Source organism: Cydia fagiglandana, chromosome 12, assembly GCF_963556715.1.
Source record: "Cydia fagiglandana chromosome 12, ilCydFagi1.1, whole genome shotgun sequence".
NCBI lineage: Eukaryota > Metazoa > Arthropoda > Insecta > Lepidoptera > Tortricidae > Cydia > Cydia fagiglandana.
Window position 1 is genome coordinate 12231549 of NC_085943.1, and position 21595 is coordinate 12253143.

General features: G+C 37.7%; 1 long non-coding RNA gene across 1 annotated transcript in view; it reads left to right on the plus strand.

Moving 5' to 3' along the window:
- LOC134669671 (uncharacterized) overlaps positions 1 to 3397 on the plus strand; it is a 73012-nt gene extending 69615 nt beyond the window's left edge. The window contains exon 2 of the long non-coding RNA XR_010098931.1: positions 3339 to 3397. This is a non-coding gene — a long non-coding RNA (uncharacterized LOC134669671). The remainder of the gene's footprint in view (positions 1 to 3338) is intronic.
- The last annotated feature ends 18198 nt before the right edge of the window (positions 3398 to 21595 follow it).

Sequence of the window (21595 nt, forward strand, 5' to 3'; positions counted from 1 at the left end):
ATTCTAAGCAAGTACTGACGGGTCCTATTGTTGAAAGGGACCTTTCAGCATCGAATACTTACTTCGAATACCTACTATAATAGTAGTAGGTGCGTAAGATTTAAGTTTCCTACCAGAAAAACTGCGTTAGTGTAAGTAATTTACTCACTAGATTAAATATTTCTGAACATTCCTTGAAGACTAGCTTGAAGACTTGAAGCTAGATAGCCGTGTAGTTTCATGTCGGTACATACGCTTCATAATGCGGAGTTTACAGGAGGCAGTCTCCGCCCTAAGAGTAAACACGCATTGTTTATCCGCCATTTTATGTAATCGTAGAAGAGCCGGCCGCAAATTTTCTAACCAACTTGATACCACGATGAAATACACAATGGGAAACCATAAAAGTGATGCTAAGTCCGAATTCGATAGTCTGCCACGGCGGAACTTGCCGAAAGTACGAAAAAGAAGGCCACTTCCGGTGCGAAAAAAGGGGGCTGATTTAACCCATCTGATACCGAAATAATAATTATGGCAGCAGTTAGAAATTTACATGTAGACACATAAAAGCGAAGTCTGCCAGTAGTTTTTTAGCCGGAAGTGCTTGGCAGACGCTCTCAAAGGTGGCCAACGGGACCCCTAATTTAACCCATCTGATACCACCATGAAACCAATTCCAGTCGGTAGGTATGAACCCTCATGTCAGGAATATATAAGTCTGCCAAGGCTATTCCTGCCGAAACACCTTGGCAGACGAGATTATGTAAGCAAGGTCGGCATCGGTTACCCTACACTAACCCATCTGATACCACCATGAAACCAATTACAGTCAGTAGGTACGAACCCCCATTTTATGAATATATAAGTCTGCCAAGGTTTTTCCTGCCGAAACACCTTGGCAGACGAGATTATAAGCAAGATGACCATCGGTTACCGTACACTAACCCATCTGATACCGCCATGAAACCAATTCCAGTCGGTAGGTATGAACCCCCATTTCAGGAATATATAAGTCTGCCCAGGCTTTTCCTGCCGTAACACCATGGCAGACGAGATTATGTAAGCAAGGTCGGCATCGGTTACCCTACACTAACCCATCTGATACCACCATGAAACCAATTCCAGTCGGTAGGTATGAACCCCCATTTTAGAAATATATAAGTCTGCCAAGGTTTTTCCTGCCGAAACACCTTGGCAGACGAGATTATAAGCAAGATGACCATCGGTTACCGTACACTAACCCATCTGATACCACCATGAAACCAATTCTATTCGGTAGGTATGAACCCTCATTTTAGGAATTTATAAGTCTGCCAAGGCCTAAGCAGCATCCGCATCCGAGGGATCCGTATTTTGGAATTATACAGATTACGGACATTATTAATAGCTGTAGACTTATTTATTACTTTATGATTATACATATTTGTATATTATTATGTTATTAATAAATATATTTATAATTTATTAAACCTAAACTTAATACATTGGGAATTCATTACCTGCTTACGGCAGTAGTAGGGATTAGTGGGTGAGTTCTGGCTCACTGAGCCAGGCCAACAGTCCCTCCCCCGTTTTTCCCTTGTTGAGGCCCTGTAACCTTGCCTTGAACCCAAACTAATGTCATTGTAGCTCGAATCTAACCTAATCTATTTTTATTGCTTTTAAAATATTTCAATTATCTACTTTTGCAAAGTTAAATATTGTAATCTCTATTTCGCAAAATGGAATTTTAATGTGACTTTAATGTATGTGCAGTCTACTTAGTAAATTCAAAATGTTTATTGCAAATCACATTACAAATAATTAGGTGGAGCTTATAAGTAGGTGGGTTTACATGTGACACCCTGCAAGGGCACTAGTACTACTATTAGTACTAGTAATTGGGTTTAAAGATATAAAAACACACATTTTATTTCCTATCCTAAGTATCCTATCCTAAGTTTATTCAAATAATATTCTGAACATATATAGTAACATCATTACTTATTCTGTGTACAGTGGAGAAAACGAATGAAATCATGCAATTTGATTTTGCTATTTTTAAATAAAGAGTAACCAAACAGTATTTTCCACAGTTGTTGGTAATGATACCATCTCTTACAATTTCTCTTCATGAACATTTTATGATACCTAACCTTCCAGTTTTCGCCCGAATTAATCAAAAAATTCACCAACACCATTTACACCAACCAAATAGAAAACGGGTCCGTGTCCGAATTCGCGATCTCGAGTCCGGGTCCGCGTCCGGGTCCAGGTTCAGGTAGAAGTCGAATTCAAAATCTTGCTTGTTTTGCCAGTGGGGTAACTTGCTTAACAATCAATTAGAAAAAGACAAGTCCTCGAGGAGTTCCGTTCTGATCACCATCAGCAATACCACTTCATCAAATGCCACTGTTCTTAATGTAAATCCTTGTTTGCCTGATGAAAATACAAAAGTCACTATACAAATTACAATGCCATTCAGATTTGTAGAGTTCCCTCGATTCCTTATGGATCCCATCATTAGAACTTGAGCTTGACGAAAATGTGACTTAAAAACCTAACGTGCTTAACAAACATAACGAAGAGGACAAATCCCCAAACATGAGCTATGCGTCGTTGAAGAGTTCCATTCTGATCATCATCAGCAGTTTCACTTCATCAAATGTCACAATTTTGAATGTAAATGCTTGGTTTGTTTATAAAAACACCAGTATCACTATATGTTAGGGTGGTTCAAAAATCATTTTTTTTTCCTAAGGGGGTGCCCCTTAGGTGTATTTTGTCAACATAATAAGTGTAACAAAATAAGGGGGTGCCGCTTCTTCTAGCTAGAGTTTGAATTTTTCCCATACAAACGTGAACCACCCTACTACTATATGTATACCTACAAGATTTGAAGAGTGCCCTCGATTCCTCCTTAATCTCACCATCAGAACTGGGTTTTGACAAAGACGGAACCAATCTGTATGTATATACTTACAAGTTACAACTCAACTAAAAAAAGAATTTTCAAAATCGATCCCGAAATGACGGAGATATCAAACATTTAAAAAAACCGAATTAATACCTCCTTTTTAGGGTTTCGTAGTCAAATGGCAAAAAACGGAACTCTTATAGATTCGTCATGTCTGTCTGTCTGTATGTGTGTCTGTCCGTCCGTATGTCACAGCCACTTTTTTCAGAAACTATAAGAACTGTTTAAACTTGGTAAGTAGATGTATTTTGTGAACCGCATTAAGATTTTAACACAAAAATAGAAAAAAAATACAATAAATTTTGGGGGTCCCCCATACTTAGAACTGAAACTTAAAATTTCTTTTTCATTAAACCCATACGTGTAGGGTATCTAAGGATAGGTCTTCAAAAATGATATTGAGGTTTCTAATATAATTGTTTTCTAAACTGAATAGTTTGCGCGAGAGACACTTCCAAAGTGGTAAATTGTGTGCATCCCCCCCCCTTTAATTTCTAAAATAATAGAATGACAAAACTAAAAAATATATATGATGTACATTATCATGCAAACTTCCATCGAAAATTGGTTTGAACGAGATCTAAACTAGCCTCTAGACTGCTCGAGTCTCTTCAGCGATGCAATATTGACTATCGGTACATCGAAGTGTTGAAGTGTTTGTATAGTTACGCCACCATGTCGGTCCGAGTCAGGAGCAGAGTGCGAAGGTGATTCTATTGCAAAGAGGTGTAAGGCAGGGAGACGTTATCTCTCCGAAACTGTATACTGCCGTAATGGAAGACGCCTTCAAGCACCTGGAATGGCAAGGACTTGGCATCAACATCAACGGCGAATACATTACTCACCTTTGGTTGGCCGACGATATCGTAGTCATGGCAAAGTCGATGGAGGAACTCAGCATGATGGTCGATGACCTCAACCGAGTTTCACAACGGGTGGGCTTGAAAATGAACATGGACAAGACGAAACTTATGTCAAATGCCAATGTTGTGCCCATCCCAGTCTCTGTTGGGAACTCGGTACTCGAAGTTGTTGACTCGTACATCTACCTAGGACAAGTAGTCCAATTAGGTAGGTCCAACTTCGAGAAGGAGGTTAACCGCCGAATCCAACTCGGTTGGGCAGCGTTCGGGAAACTACGTAATGTCTTTTTGTCCGACATACCTCAGTGCCTCAAGACGAAAGTCTTTAATCAATGTGTGTTATCAGTGATGACTTACGGCTCCGAAACGTAGTTTTTCACTATCGGCCTCATCTCAAAATTCAAAGTCGCTCAACGAGCTATGGAGAGGGCTATGCTCGGAGTTTCTCTGCGTGATCGAATCAGAAATGAGGAGCTCCGTAGACGAACTAAACTTACCGACATAGCCCACCGGATTAGCAAGCTGAAGTGCCAATGGGCAGGCCACATTGCGCGCAGAGAAGATGGCCGATGGGGTCGAAAAGTGCTCGAGTGGAGACCACGGACTAGCAAGACGCTGGATGCGGGTCGCTTCCAACCGGTACGAATGGAGGTCCAAGGGGGAGGCCTATGTTCAGCAGCGGACGTCTTATGGCTGAGATGATGATGATGAACATTGTCCGTCGCCCATGACGTCAGCGTGTTACGCGTTACGCTGTCTCGAGTTTATCATTTTTTCCCCACCTTAAAAAGTGCTCAGCGCCGCTAAACAAGTTTGATTTTTGGCGGAAGTTTGCATGATAATGTACATCATATATATTTTTTAGTTTTGTCATTCTCTTATTTTAGAAGTTGAAGGGGGGGGGGGGGTGCACACAATTTACCACTTTGGAAGTGTCTCTCGCGCAAACTATTCAGTTTAGAAAAAAAATATATTACAAACCTCAATATCATTTTTGTTTTGAAGACCTATCCATAGATACCCCACACGTATAGGTTTAATGAAAAAGAAATTTTAAGTTTCAGTTCTAAGTATGGGGGACCCCCAAAATTTATTGTTTTTTTTTTCTATTTTTGTGTTAAAATCTTAATGCGTTTCACTGAATACATCTACTTACCAAGTTTCAACAGTTCTTATAGTTTCGGAAAAAAGTGGCTGTGACATACGGACGGACAGACGCACAGACAGACATGACGAATCTATAAGAGTTCCGTTTTTTGCCATTTGGCTACGGAACCCTAAAAAGGAGGTATAAATTCGGTTTTTTTAATGTTTGATATCTCCGTCATTTCGGGATCGATTTTGAAAATTCTTTTTTTAGTTGAGTTGTAACTTGTAAGTATATACATACAGATTGGTTCCGTCTTAGTCAAAACCCAGTTCTGATGGTGAGATTTATGAGGAATCGAGGGCACTCTTCAAATCTTGTAGGTGAATGAAATGATGATGATGATCCTTCCGGCCGATTTCGACCATGGCGACCACTTCGACTCCTAGTTAGCTCGGCGCTCGTGCGCCCGAATATGGCTGACATAGCCAATCTTGGAGGTGAACCTCCGCGCACATTGAGGGCACGTGAGAACACCAGCCACATAGTGGTAGTGAATGGAAGCAGGCTGGTGCGCTTTCAGATCATCGCGTTTAGTGTCGAGGTCAACTTTACGTTGCTTCTCGAAATCGCGCACTTTGTCATGCACCAGCCTGCGCCACTCAGGACGTTGTGCTGCACATAGTAGTAGGGTGGTTCACGTTTGTATAGGAAAAATTCAAACTCTAGCTAGAAGAAGCGGCACCCCCTTATTTTGTTACATTTATTATGTTGACAAAATACACCAAGTTTGTAATCTTATCTTAACTACAAGGGAGTGCTCAAACACTTAGAAATTCTTCAAATTGTATGAAATCCAAAAAAAATAAGTTACTCTTTTTTAGATTTTTATGTAAGTAGTAGTTTTCACCTTATTTGAAAGTGTGATTTAAAAGATATTATTTTGAAAGAAAATGTTTTTCTACTTCAAAACTTATACATCACATGTGCAAATAGTGTGAAACCAGATATTTAAATAAAATTCTGAATAATACTCTTTTTTTTGGGTTTCAAACAACATACAAAATTTCAACGTGGTGAAGCACCCCCTTGTAGTTGAGATAAATTACGAAACTTGGTGTATTTTATCAGCATAATAAGTGTAACTAAATAAGGGGGTGCCCCTTAGGAAAAAAAAAATGTTTTTTGAACCACCCTAACATATAGTGATACTGGTGTTTTTATAAACAAACCAAGCATTTACATTCAAAATTGTGACATTTGATGAAGTGAAACTGCTGATGATGATCAGAATGGAACTCTTCAACGACGCATAGCTCATGTTTGGGGATTTGTCCTCTTCGTTATGTTTGTTAAGCACGTTAGGTTTTTAAGTCACATTTTCGTCAAGCTCAAGTTCTAATGATGGGATCCATAAGGAATCGAGGGAACTCTACAAATCTGAATGGCATTGTATAGTGACTTTTGTATTTTCATCAGGCAAACAAGGATTTACATTAAGAACAGTGGCATTTGATGAAGTGGTATTGCTGATGGTGATCAGAACGGAACTCCTCGACGACTTGTCTTTTTCTAATTGATTGTTAAGCAAGTTACCCCACTGGCAAAACAAGCAAGATTTTGAATTCGACTTCTACCTGAACCTGGACCCGGACGCGGACCCGGACTCGAGATCGCGAATTCGGACACGGACCCGTTTTCTATTTGGTTGGTGTAAATGGTGTTGGTGAATTTTTTGATTAATTCGGGCGAAAACTGGAAGGTTAGGTATCATAAAATGTTCATGAAGAGAAATTGTAAGAGATGGTATACCATCTCTTACAATTTCTCTTCATGAACATTTTATGATACCTAACCTTCCAGTTTTCGATATCATTACCAACAACTGTGGAAAATACTGTTTGGTTACTCTTTATTTAAAAATAGCAAAATCAAATTGCATGATTTCATTCGTTTTCTCCACTGTACACAGAATAAGTAATGATGTTACTATGGATATGAAATAAAATGTGTGTTTTTATATCTTTAAACCCAATTACTAAGTAGACTGCACATACATTAAAGTCACATTAAAATTCCATTTCGCGAAATAGAGATTACAACATTTAACTTTGCAAAAGTAGATAATTGAAATATTTTAAAAGCAATAAAAATAATTAGGTTAGATTCGAGCTACAATGACATAAGTTTGGGTTCAAGGCAAGGTTGCAGGGCCTCAACATGGGAAAAAAGGGAGGGACTGTTGGCCTGGCTCAGTGAGCCAGAACTCACCCACTAATCCCTACTACTGCCGTAAGCAGGTAATGAATTCCCAATGTATTAAGTTTAGGTTTAATAAATTATAAATATATTTATTAATAACATAATAATATACAAATATGTATAATCATAAAGTAATAAATAAGTCTACAGCTATTAATAATGTCCGTAATCTGTATAATTCCAAAATACGGATCCCTCGGATGCGGATGCTGCTTAGGCCTTGGCAGACTTATAAATTCCTGAAATGAGGGTTCATACCTACCCACTAGAATTGGTTTCATGGTGGTATCAGATGGGTTAGTGTACGGTAACCGATGGTCATCTTGCTTATAATCTCGTCTGCCAAGGTGTTTCGGCAGGAAAAACCTTGGCAGACTTATATATTTCTAAAATGGGGGTTCATACCTACCGACTGGAATTGGTTTCATGGTGGTATCAGATGGGTTAGTGTAGGGTAACCGATGCAGACCTTGCTTACATAATCTCGTCTGCCATGGTGTTACGGCAGGAAAAGCCTTGGCAAACTTATATATTCCTGAAATGAGGGTTCATACCTACCGACTGGAATTGGTTTCATGGCGGTATCAGATGGGTTAGTGTACGGTAACCGATGGTCATCTTGCTTATAATCTCGTCTGCCAAGGTGTTTCGGCAGGAAAAACCTTGGCAGACTTATATATTCCTAAAATGGGGGTTCGTACCCACTGACTGGAATTGGTTTCATGGTGGTATCAGATGGGTTAGTGTAGGGTAACCGATGCCGACCTTGCTTACATAATCTCGTCTGCCAAGGTGTTTCGGCAGGAATAGCCTTGGCAGACTTATATATTCCTGACATGAGGGTTCATACCTATCGACTGGAATTGGTTTCATGGTGGTATCAGATGGGTTAAATTAGGGGTCCCGTTGACCACCTTTGAGAGCGTCTGCCAAGCACTTCCGGCTAAAAAACTACTGGCAGACTTCGCTTTTATGTGTCTACATGTAAATTTCTAACTGCTGCCATAACTATTATTTCGGTATCAGATGGGTTAAAGGCCGAGCCACACCGGCTTGCGTGTGCGTGACGTGTGCGTGCGCTAAAATGTTGGAGCCGCAGACGCACACGTCACGCAAGCGGTGTGTCATCTCCCATAAGGATCTGTATACTACAACTCCGCACGCGCACGTGCACGTCACGCACACGCAGCCGGTGTGCACAGGCCTTAAATCAGCCCCCTTTTTTCGCACCGGAAGTGGCCTTCTTTTTCGTACTTTCGGCAAGTTCCGCCGTGGCAGACTATCGAAATCGGACTTAGCATCACTTTTATGGTTTCCCATTGTGTATTTCATCGTGGTATCAAGTCGGTTAGAAAATTTGCGGCCGGCTCTTCTACTACATATGATTGCATACGATCGCTCCGAGCGTGATTTTACCTTAATCCGACCCCGAACCCCGGTTAATTTGCGTTTCGCTTTGATATTGTAACTAAACATTTTGACCTTTTGTATAATCGTGCATATGAATATATGTACCTAATATCTACTGAATATACCACTCGTACCTACAAATAAATGTATTATATGTATGTACTTATAGAAGATACGAGTAAAGTAAAAGTAATTTAAAAATCAGTTATTAATTTGATTTTACCGCAATAGCTTTCCGTCTGTAACATTTTTCTTCTAAGTTAGAGAGAGAGAGTCAAATTATAGGGAACACAAGATAAGAAAAACCTTTAAGTACCTCTTAAAACCTACACAACCTATGCACATTCCTATTTCAAATTACACTCCTACTTTGTAATTAATTCAGCAGAATTAGTAAATTTTATTAAACATGTAAATGTTAATTTGTACTTAAATTAATTGTCTAGAACAGGCTTAATTAGCCTTAAACATTACATTCCGTCTCAAAGAAAAGAAAAGTGTTAACTTCTACAGATGGTTCAAGTTTTGAGAGCCTTCTGAATAAAAGGTAATTATCTAAACAGCGTTGTTCAAAGGAACAAGTACCTATTATTATTATGAAGGCAATACAAAAAAAATACAAATCATTTTCTGTCAGAAAGTGAGTAATAAAGTAATAATTGAGAGAGTAGAATGAGTAATAAGTATGTCTAAGTAATTTGAAAAAGAAGATTGAACATCCTATTGAAGTATTTGGTATTAAATGTCAACAATCATGTAAACAAACACTTTTCGAAGACATATCACACTTTTCTCAGGAATTACTTCAATTACAATTTATTTTCAATTTCAATTTATTTATTTTGCTTGAACATACACAGTTGTCATGGTTACATGTCATTGGGGTACTCAATAATAATACTTATATAGCCTGACAAGTTCTTTTTTAGCCCTGATATAATGTCGCTACAAACAGCTTACATATAGCAACAATACGTGTACGTCATGAATAGTCGGGACAGTGTGTATTGGCATCGTGCAAGAGCGAGTGAGGTATACAATTATGTACATGTGAGTTGTAGAAGTATGTTTCCCAATCGAAACCCAATCGAAAGAGCATGTTTAGTTGATAATTAAGTATGAATAATTTACCTATCCGCCATAATTTGATTCTAAATATTCGACCTCCGTATATATATTTACCAGATTCAGTCACTCGTGGTGGTAATGGCTCATTCTTATAATAAATATTTTTGATTATAGCACTAAAGACGCCTTAAATGAGAAAAATAATAATTTAATAATTAATATTCATATTTAGTACAAAACTAACCAGTTTATTACAAACTCACTATGAAAATCAGTACCGCGTCATGTCAACAAATAATTTCACAACATTGTTTAATGGAATGCTACTGAATCCCGTATCCTTTTTCTGTCGCAAGTATTTTAATGTATTTAAAATTATTTGTTTAGCATCGGTGTGAATTTTTTTGGGCATTTTGATTGCAAAATCTATTATTATCCTGAAATATTTACAATCATTTTCGATTTGTTTACATCGGTGACATTCAATGACTTTCAATGTCGGATGTCAAACAAAATAATTGCCATTAAAATAAATTAGTTCCATCGAAAATCCGCAACGTGGCGAGGGCTAAAAAGGAACTTGTTAGGCTTTACTTATTGAAATCAACCAAAACACCACTGAAAAATGTACCTAATTTCTAATAAGATTTTCATCAATAATTGCAGTAAGGGTCTAGATTTTCCACGGATTTGACGTTTGTTTGTTTACATGATAAGATTGACAAGACACGTAAGGGGCTGTCCATAAATTACGTCATTGATTTTTGACGATTTTTGACCCCCCCCCCCCTATAATCATCCAAAAATCATGCTTCAAATGACCCCATTTCCTCCTACTTCATGCTACCGTCATCCGATGTCCAGACCCCCCCCCCTAATTTGAAATGACGTAATTTATGAATACCTATAGGCGTTGAAAATAGGGATCTAATTTCTTTTTATTGGTTTATGGAGCTGAATTATTGTTATTTCAACCAGATCTGCTTGTCAGTTTCAGGAAGCCTCGTCATATAATTTTTTGCGTTATAATTAATTTATTATATTCTTATTGTTATATTTAATAGATAATAGCTTGTACCTATAGCTATTTACAAGCTTTTTTATATATAAATGTATTTGTAAATCTGTTTCTCAAAAACGGTGCCGTTTTTGATTATACTGGGAAAACTACTTTCTTTACGTGAACACGCATTTTCTCGGAAACAAAAAAGTCTACCTATTAATTTCATACCCGCAATTTCGCCAGCGAAGACAAATTTGCTGAACCAATTTATTAAATATTATGCGAAAACTTGAATTATTCTGCTCCAGCTCCATATACCTAATACGCCAATTTTTGCTCAGCCTTTGTTGCGCAAATAGGTATTAAAGTGTCATTCTATGGAACTTGCTAACTATGTACTAAACAAACCACCATCGCCATATTGAAATTGTCTATGAATGATGAATTTACTAGTGACTTTTTACACGACTGCCCAAACAAAAAAGAGTGTATTGTTTTGTTTACATAGTTAGCAAGTTCCATAGAATGACACTTTAGTGCGAGCGAGACACCCGATTCCAATATCATTCTAATATTTGATGTAGGTAAGTCGTCGTTATACTATAACAGAAACTGTAATCTGTTAATATCATCTCAGCTTATTGTATCGTTAACACTGTTAACTGCACAAATACGAGTATCAACTTTATTGCAATGTTATAAGGTCGACCAATGTTCAGTTGTTGCTGTTATTGCGCTGAAAATGTTGACTAGTCGGTGAACTGTGCATTATTCATGAACTCTGCATAAAATACGATATATTAAGCTTAAACGGTAAACATTTCAATCATAGTCTGAATTGATTAAGCATATTTAAATCATGGATTCCTATAAGTTCATACACACGTTTTGTTGTTACTACGATAAATGAATATTTAGTATCATCGCTGCGGCGTATTTGAATTACAGAAATAGCTAATAACGCATTTAAGAAACATAATAAAGTACGGTTCATGGTACTGTTACTAAGTAACTGTACCTAATTAATTATTTCAGCTAGAGACGCACAGCAGCAAAATTGCAACCATAACTATTTAGGTCAGTACTTTAGTACAATAAAAGCTATGATAGCCGCGCTTTTTAACCGACTTCCAAATCTCAAAGAAGGAGGTTATCAATTCGGTTGTATGTTTTTTTTTACTTTTTTTTATTTTTTTTATTTTTTTTTATGTTTGTTACTCCATATCTCCGTCATTACTAGACCGATTTTGAAAATTCCTTTTTTGATTGAATGTATATGCATACAGATTGGTCCCGTTTTTATCAAAACCCAGTTCTGATGATGGGATCCATGAGGAATCGAGGGAACTCCTCAAATCTTAAAGGCATACATATAGTGATTTTTGGGTTTTTATCAACAAATCAAGCATATACATCCAAAAAAGTGACATTTGATGAAGTGGAACTGCTGATGATGATCAGAACGGAACTCTTCAACGACGCATAGTTCACGGTTGGCGATTTGTCCTCTTCGTTACGTTTGTCAAGCAAGTTAAGTTTTTAAGCCACATTTTTGTCAAGCTCGAGTTCTGATGATGGGATCCATGAGGAATCAAGGGAACTCCTCAAATCTTAAAGGCATGCGTATAGAGATTTTTGCATTTACATCAGAAAATCAAGCATTTTCATTAAAAACTGATGCATTTGATGAAGTGGAACTGCTGATGATGATCAGAACAGAACTCTTCAACGACGCATAGTTCACGTTTGTCGATTTTTCCTTTTCGTTATGTTTGTTAAACAAGTTAAGTTTTTAAGCCACATTTTTGTCAAGCTCCAGTTCTGATGATGGGATCCATAAGGAATCGAGGGAACTCCTCAAATCTTAAAGGCATGCGTATAAAGATTTTTGTATTTACATCAGAAAATCAAGCATTTTCATTGAAAACTGTCGCATTTGATGAAGTGGAACTGCTGATGATGATCAGAACAGAACTCTTCAACGACGCATAGTTTAAGTTTGGCGATTTTTCCTCTTCGTTGTGTTCGTTAAGCAAGTTAAGTTTTTAAGCCACATTTTTGTCAAGCTCGAGTTCTGATGATGGGATCCATAAGGAATCGAGGGAACTCCTCAAATATTAATGGCATACGTATAGATTTTTTTGTATTTTCATCATGAAAACAAGCATTTACATTAAAAGCTGTCGCATTTGATGAAGTGGAACTGCTGATGATGACCAGAACAGAACTCTTCAACGGCGCATGGTACACGTTTGCTGATTACGAATTTCGGTTTTGACTTGGACTGGGACCCGGACTCGGGCTCATACCCGGATCCGGTTCGGACCCGGACCCGGACCTAGAGTCGGATCCGGATTTGAACCCGGACTCGGACCCGGACTCGGATCCGGACTCGGACCCGGTCTCGGACCCGGACACGGACCCGGACTCGGACCCGGACTCAGACCCGGACTCGGACCCGGACTCGGACTCGGACTCGGACTCGGACCCGGACTCGGACCCGGACCTTGACCCGGAAAATCACTATGATACCTTAACTAAATAAACCACTATGATTACCTATCTTAAAATGTAGGTATAAAGTATGATGATGCCAATCTTACTAGCCCTTCCCGCTTAAACCCCCGTACACCGCACCGCATGCGCCATTAAGTGGGTTAGGTTAGGTTTGAACTGCGATCCTCACAGAACCGAACTGCTATCTGAGAAGTGGGTTAGGTTAGGCTAGAACTACGACCCTTATGGCTCCTCTACACGATGGGTCAACGCCGGCCACTCCAAGGGACGCATTTATGCGTTAGAGGGAGCAAGTGATATTGCTATCTCATTCTACCGCATGGCTGCGTCCCTTGGAGTGGCCAGCGTTGGCCCATCCTGTAGAGGAGCCATTACAAAAGCGAAATGCTAGTAGAAAAGTGGGTGGTTTTACCTCCTTTTCTACGTAGTGTACCATCTACAATAATCTTTCACCGGCCCCCATGGAAGTCGGTTTTTTTTTTCTTAAAAATTATTATCAGTCATGGTAGGTAACCATCACATTTGAACAAGTAGGTACCTATGCGAGGGTGAAGCATGACACCGCAGCGTGGTGGACGACAACTGTGCAGCCCTCGTATCCTTACAGTGGCCGTTGTATTGTAATACAAATGGAAGCATATTTTTAACTTCTATAAATGAATCGAGTTTTCTGATTGTAAGAAAAATTGATTTCCCTATAGTTTCATTCATTCAGCGGCAAAAGTTCAATCTAACACACAATTTTATAGATTATTAAGAGATGGCGGGTGTAGGTAATTTTGAAACCTGTTTACTCGCTATTTTCGCCGTAGACTGTACAAGGGAAAGTCATAAAATATAACAATACTTATCGGTTGATACGAGTCAGCTAGACGAGTGTCGCGAACGACTAGTCGTTAATGTAAGTCGTTTTTATGGATTCGTTGTCAACACTGAAGACAGTTCGCCATGCCCGTCTGTCCGTTCCTCTATTAAAGAGCGTTTTAGGATTATTTATTACTTATATTAGTGATCAATGGTGCAAAGAACACTTGACACCGATAATCTAGAATCTTATCCACCCCAAAAAACTGATAAAACAAATACTCGTACTGCAATAAAACGCGCATTATACGCGCGCCGACTCACTTCTGTGGAACAAAGAATACAATATTGTTGGATAATCTATGTGTATTAATTTGTAATATTTAATTTGCTGGTAAGTACTCTACCATGATATAGATAGTAACGATAAGTGACCTAAGTGATATCCTTCGAATCAAATTTTTTGCCATTTGTTGCTTAAGTTAAAATAAAACCAAATTATATTTTGGGGATATTCTCAGACTTCTCAGTTGTATTGATTACTTATTACCTTAGTCGTCCTAGCCCCAAACTAAGCAAAGGTTGTACTTACTATGGGTATTAGTCGATGTCACTTATATACATGCTTAAATAGATAATAATAAATACATTGGGTACTTACAAAACAACATTTATTTAGGAACAAATGTTTGTGATAGGTAAACGTACAAATAAATACCCATACCAAAATTCGAACGAAAATATAGGTAAACTTAAAACGCCAGTCACATTCAATTTCAAACTGGTCGAAAATATATTTATCACGGGTTGCCATTGCATAACAAAAACACATATTCAAGCAGACGCTCGCCTTACAATTCCTGCATGAATCTGAGCTAATGCAATAGACTCCACTTCAGCAGCGTGACATACTGCCGTATTCGAACTTCAAGATATTCACAAGAGACGACACGTACTAGATCCATTCTAGATACGTTATTTAGATAATCAACTAGTTCTCTTTTGCAGCGCAATTCGGGCAACCAATGTCACTTTTACGTTAGAGTAAGATATCTATTAGATGTGAATTGGATCTCTAAGTCATATCCCGTGGAAATCGTTCAAGAGTATTATCTCCGGAATCGCGCAAATGTCAAATTTGACAGGTTAGATCTTAAACATAATATCGTTATCGTATCTTGGTGATGTCTAAAAGATATCTAATAGATATTTCAAAATCCGAATCGGACCCATTATGTACTGCACCTACTCGTACCTGTACACAGCTAGAACTATGCGTCACGGAGGTACTTAACTATGGGCTATAATCTGGCCTAATTTCGCATTGACGACCGGCTGGCGCCGCGCCGCGCCCCCACTCAGGCTAATGGCCCTTAGAAGACTGGAAGATGATACCTCTCTACTGATATCCTAGTACGTGTGTACTCTACTATTTCAAAGACGTTTATGGTCAATGAAAGTCACTCTTCGATACAATTTTCTAACACGTGTAGAACAATAAATAGCCAAAGGATAAAGGATAGCGTTGTTCTTCAACATTTGGAATAAGTAAGTGGCTAGCCGCAGCAGCCGGCCTAGCCAAGGTAACAATCGCTATCGCTTCGACAACGAAAAGCGTTATGTCTCTCTATCACTCTTCCGTATTAGTGTGACAGCGACAGTTGCGTTTCGATCGCTACGGAGCGTAAGCGATTGGCATCTTGGCTACGTGGCCTGGTGTGGTTTGGACAGGTGTTGGTGTCGTGGCTGACAGTTGCCTATTACGATTTATACAATTACAATTACGCAATAGTTATTTAAATTCAAATCATCTGAGTGTTATCAGTTATAAGACTTATAAGTTTAAGGTAATTCTTAAATTACCATAATGAATATTTAATTTTGTCATTAGATTAATGGTGCCTAAAAATTCTTAGCTTCTGGTCAGAGACCAGGGTGGGGCAACTGCCCTACCTTGCCCCACCGCGGGTACACCTATGTATTCTTTAACATAACAGAACCAAACCTACAACAGTTTAAAAAATCTTCACTTTATAATGCTCATCAATAGTAACTATTTATATTGAATTAAAAAAAAAATCTCCCAATTTTGCCTATCAGCTTATGGTTGCACTGTATCAGCTTATTACTGTATTTTACAAAATCGGTGTATTTTGTGGATACTTACATCATGGTACGTATAGAAGCTTTTACATTTTAACCGACTTCAATATTTTGAAGTAAGAGGTTGTCACGTTTGTTTGAACAGTTGGTATTTTAAATTGCCACCATAATATGTCAGGATCTGAAAGAACGTACTATTTGAAGAAGTATAACAGACCGTAGTTATGCAGAAAACGACCAACTCAATTTTTTTATCAATGCAGAAAGCGACCAACGCTACTGAGTTAGGGTGCAAGTCACTTTGACAAAAATAAAAAGTTGGTCGCTTTCTACAGAACTACGGTCTGTTATACTTCTTCAAATAGTACGTTCTTTCAGATCCTGACATATTATGGTGGCAATTTAAAATACCAACTGTTCAAACAAACGTGACAACCTCTTACTTCAAAATATTGAAGTCGGTTAAAATGTAAAAGCTTCTATACGTACCATGATGTAAGTATCCACAAAAGACACCGATTTTGTAAAATACAGTAATAAGCTGATACAGTGCAACCATAAGCTGATAGGCAAAATTGGGAGATTTTTTTTTTTAATTCAATATAAAATAGGTCAACATAATACAATGAGGCGTCCACACAAGTGTATTGATTACCCGCCGCGGTATCATAGCGTCATCACGAGGGAATTACGCTCATCCGATGGTATCTGCGTAATTGAAGCCTAATTTAATATTTTTCGGCGGCTCTGACACACGCTATCAGATTTTGTTTGCCAGTTGTCAAATATTATTTTCACTTCTCATGCTCAAAAAATGCACCTTTATGTCATAGACGACATAAAATCGCATTTTATGCTCTAGAGCATAAAAGTAAAATTTTCTTCTAAGACTAAGATAATCGGTCTCAACAGCCAAACAGTTAAAACATATTGCACAATTGGGTAGGTAAAGTTTTTTGAAGATAGGCAAATTATATTTTTTTCCGATAGTATTTATTATAGCGATCACGGAAATGCAGCTCTTTTATTTTTATTTCATTTTATTGATTAAATATAATTTATTAAATGATCGATATGACGTTTGTGAGATGGAATGGCAGATCCAAGTAATTCCTTTGCACGTAGTAAATGGGACGAGATAGAAAAAAAACGATGTCAACTGTCGGTGTCACTTAGCTCTCATTCCCGAAAAATAACGGACAAGCCTCATGTTACCTTGCGAATTGCTATTAATGTTATCATTGAGATTTTCGACGACCTCAGCACGACCCACGGACTTCTGATTCCCCACGACATCTGCGCGTATTTGGACAAAGATTGAATTTACTTTCGATAACTTGGCACTGCATAATTATTGGACAACGTTTTCTTCCCCACCCCTACACGACGGCCCCTACGCTGACCCTTGTACAGAGTTTTGCAAGAAAAATAAGCGAGTTCATACGAGATTGCGAGCAGATTCTACAAATTTGAAATTATTATCATAACAGTGATAAGCACAATGCCGTTGAATTAGAGGAGCAATGGCCGTACAGGAGTACGTATCCGTGAAATACATAGGTACATAAAACTTTCTTCACTTGTGTTTTGATTTTTATTATTAAATTGCCATGAGCTGTATTTGTGTGTTAAGTTCGTAAACAAGAAATCGGTCTAATTTTTTCTAACAATTTCAACCATCTGTTAGTTTTGTGTGGTTATCCTCATTTTATGAATGTTGTTCTTATTTTCAGGTGGATGTAAACATTCATTGGCGGTATTATACTGATGGCTAATTAGAACCATTGAGCCATGACATACTTCCTTGCAGTGTTATTCGGCTAAGCCTCGAGCATCCTGTGAATCTGAAGGATATAATTATTTCCGTAAAAAAGAGCAATCGAATTAGGACCAAGATATCCCGAGAATCTAAACACATTTTATAAAAAATGCAATAAAATGAAAATGGGAGACTCTCTTATTTTAACAATGTTACAAGATCATGACAATGTTATGGTCTATACTTATTAAAATTTTAAAACCAACATGTCTTTATCTTTGACTTGAAAATGTACAAATGATTTGGGTTAAATTTTATGAAAAGCAACTTATGCTAAAAATCTTTTATTATTATATGTCAAATTATCGTGAACTCGATGTTGCTTAAGGCGTATCCAGATTAGTCAATTTTTCGCCAATCTGATTAAATTGCCCGATCGAATCGGGACGTAGGGACGCAAACGCCAATTTGGCTCGCCGAATTCAACCGCCGATAATGACCGATAAAATGAGGTGCGGACACAAGAACACCAATTTGTGAGGCTAGTATTTTCGTTATGGGGCATTTTTTCAATTTAAATGGCTCTAATATCACCATAAATCTAAAAATGGAGATTGACTCCAATTTCATTTCTGATCAAATCGACCGATTTGATCAGTCCCGTCTGGATACCGCTTTAGCACCGCGAAAGGGCGCTGCGCGCGGATTGACGCATGCGCGTACCGTATGCTTAGTATCTATGGTAATATAATTTTAAAAAATATGCAAATAAAAGGCGGCAAATTTTATTCGTTGTGCAATACTCAATAAGTTACCGCTTGTTATTTTAATACTCGTAATAAACAAAATGAGTTCAAGTGACGAAAACGACCTGGAATAGACGGCACACCGCCTCATTTGAAAGCAGAAGCAAACTTAATAATGAATAACTAGCTTCCTGCTAAGTCCAGGGACAAATACAACAGGACTTACGACATGCTCATGCTGTGGAAGGACACAAGAAGGACAGCCAAAACGCAAGAAACACCTACTCTGAAAGTGGTTTTTAGCGTATTTCTGTGACAAAGTGAAAACTAAAAAGCCATCTACATTTAATATAAACTAAGAATATGCGTTGTTTTTTTAATTGTATTCGCATCACTTTACCCCTATTAAATACGCTTTACTAAATTGAATTTGTTTTATTTCCTCACATAATTTGAGAATAGTGCTTACTATGTATACCTCAATGGAAGCAAAAATGTAGTATTTTTGCGAGTTGATACACTTGCTACTTGTGTATAGTGGCAAATGTATTAAACCCGCAATCAACACTAATCAATATGTAAACAGGCCCCAACGTGAAGCACATTTACCCTACAGACATACTTATCCATATTGACCATATTTGAACCTCTCAACTCTCTTCAAGGGCACGCCACACAGCGTGATTCTATATACTGTTGTAATGTTAATGCTTAAGGATAATAATTTGTGGATTTATAAAATAAAACGAAACGAAATTTACTGGATTTATATTATATTATTTTGGATTTATATTATAAGTTTTCTAAAGTACAGTCGCCATCAGATATATTGGTGCAGCTAGGGTGCTCATAAATATCTGAACACGCCTCTATTATCAGGGCGTGCGTGTTCAGATATTGTGAACACCTTGCCGAGCCCATATATAATAGCCAATAACGACCTAGTTATAAGACTATTACAATCTTAATCATTATGTATGTATAATACAACAATCACGTTTATATAGTCCTCACAAACGTATAAGTTACCATTTTGGCCAATATATCTTCAAAGCTTGGCACCGAATCGCTGTTAAAGACTTTGGTGTGCTCAAATACGCTGAATTTGGAAAGTAACGTCTGTACTTCCTACAAGACGGTACGACGCACTTTGAGTTCATCTCTGTAATATTCTATTTCCATTCGAACGTTTCCGGGATCGTCTCCATCTATTGTGTTGATACTGAGATCCAAAATGACTCGTGTAGCAGTCCAAGAGTCGTGGTGAAGGCGTTAATGAAAATGTTCTCCAAGAAGCAGTGCCAAGTAGTCGAAAGCAATCGTTATCATTATCAAAATATCCGTGTTGATCGTGCTAGGGACGTTAAAAATACTTATTCTAGAAATCACACCGACATCCAATTACAAGAAATCACAAATGTTTCGTCCGACCATTATTTTCCAATTATTTGCAAGTTATTTTCCAAGAATGACACTGACAGTTGACATCGATTTTTTTTCTATCTCGTCCCATTTACTACGCGCAAAGGAATTAATTACTCGAATCTGCCATTTCACCTCAGAAACGTCATATCGATCATTTAAAAAATTATATTTAATCAATAAAATGATATAAAAATAAAAGAGCTGCATTTCCGTGATCGCTATAATGAATACTATCGGGAAAAAATATAATTTGCCTATCTTCAAAAAACTTTACCTACCCAATTTTACTGAGCAATAAAATTGTGTTGATGACAAAACTTGTTATATTATTTTATTTTTGCTACAATTTATTAGAAATCCGTATTTTCTGTCATTAAATTTAGTAAATCACATAAAATACGAGTCGATTATATCGTTCAAAAATGCTCCGAAATGTTTGACTTGGCAGAAAACCAAGCGTCTGAAACTCTGATCACATGTTGAAAATTAAAAAAAAAATTAAAAAGTTAGTTGGCGGGAATTGGTTATGTATTATGTTCTTTCGCTTTATGACAATTTCGTGGTGTAAATTGCCGTGCAAATGTGTTTTATTTTCCTCGCAATCGAAGTGAAAAGCAGAGTGTAAATGTCCATTTTTAACCTCGTCTACTATTTTGGTCTTCGCTTCGCTCAGACCAAAAAATTGCCTCGGGTAAAAATGGGTCACTTTGTGCCCTTGTTGTACAATCTACTATTATTTTATCCGTCGATAAAACAACAACATCCAATTTACGAAATAAATTGCCATTGAAACGGACGTGGACATTTAATTACGATGAATAAACAAAGATAAAATTGTGTCACGCAACTGGCTCACCTGCCCTTTTGATAATTAGAATAAACAGAAACGTGATTATAGGTACATTACACAACACATAGTAATGTATTTCAATGATACAATCGGCACCAAAAACAGTTGACACCCTCTAATAGGGTCGCCTTATGAATGAAAAAATTGAATAGGTATACTCACAATAGTCCTCTAGACAATAGTGGTCCCGAAATATCCGGACATTTTCTGGATGGTCATTTCATCAAAATCTAACTCACCAGCAATTATGCTGTAGCGAGACTAGCGACAGCATATAACTTTCGCATTCCTCCACCCAACTCCAATCCTTTAGCTAGCCTCTAATGATTAATAGGTAATACTCGCCAAGTCCCCTCGTAAGTCTGACATAAACTTGGTCAAGCAGATCTTGTCAGTAGAAAAAGGCGGCAAATTTGAAAAATGTAGGCGCGAAGGGATAGCTCCTCATAGAAAATTTGAATTTCGCGCCTTTTTCTACTGACAAGATCTGCTTGACCATCTATAAGAATAAAATCCTGACATAGCAGGCAAAATTCAACCTATATGGAAAACCTAATACCTTCTGCTAAGAGGCAGGGGTGTATGATGGGTAGAGCCGGAGTAGCTTTATTAGCTGAACGTCAAAACGTTCATAAGCGCATTGTAATATGATATGCCTACTTGAATAATAAACTTTTATTATCTTTTTCAAATAGAGATAGGCATACCTCACAGTTCGCGTTCAAAAGTATACATTTTATAAACTCAGATATTTTGTTTACAG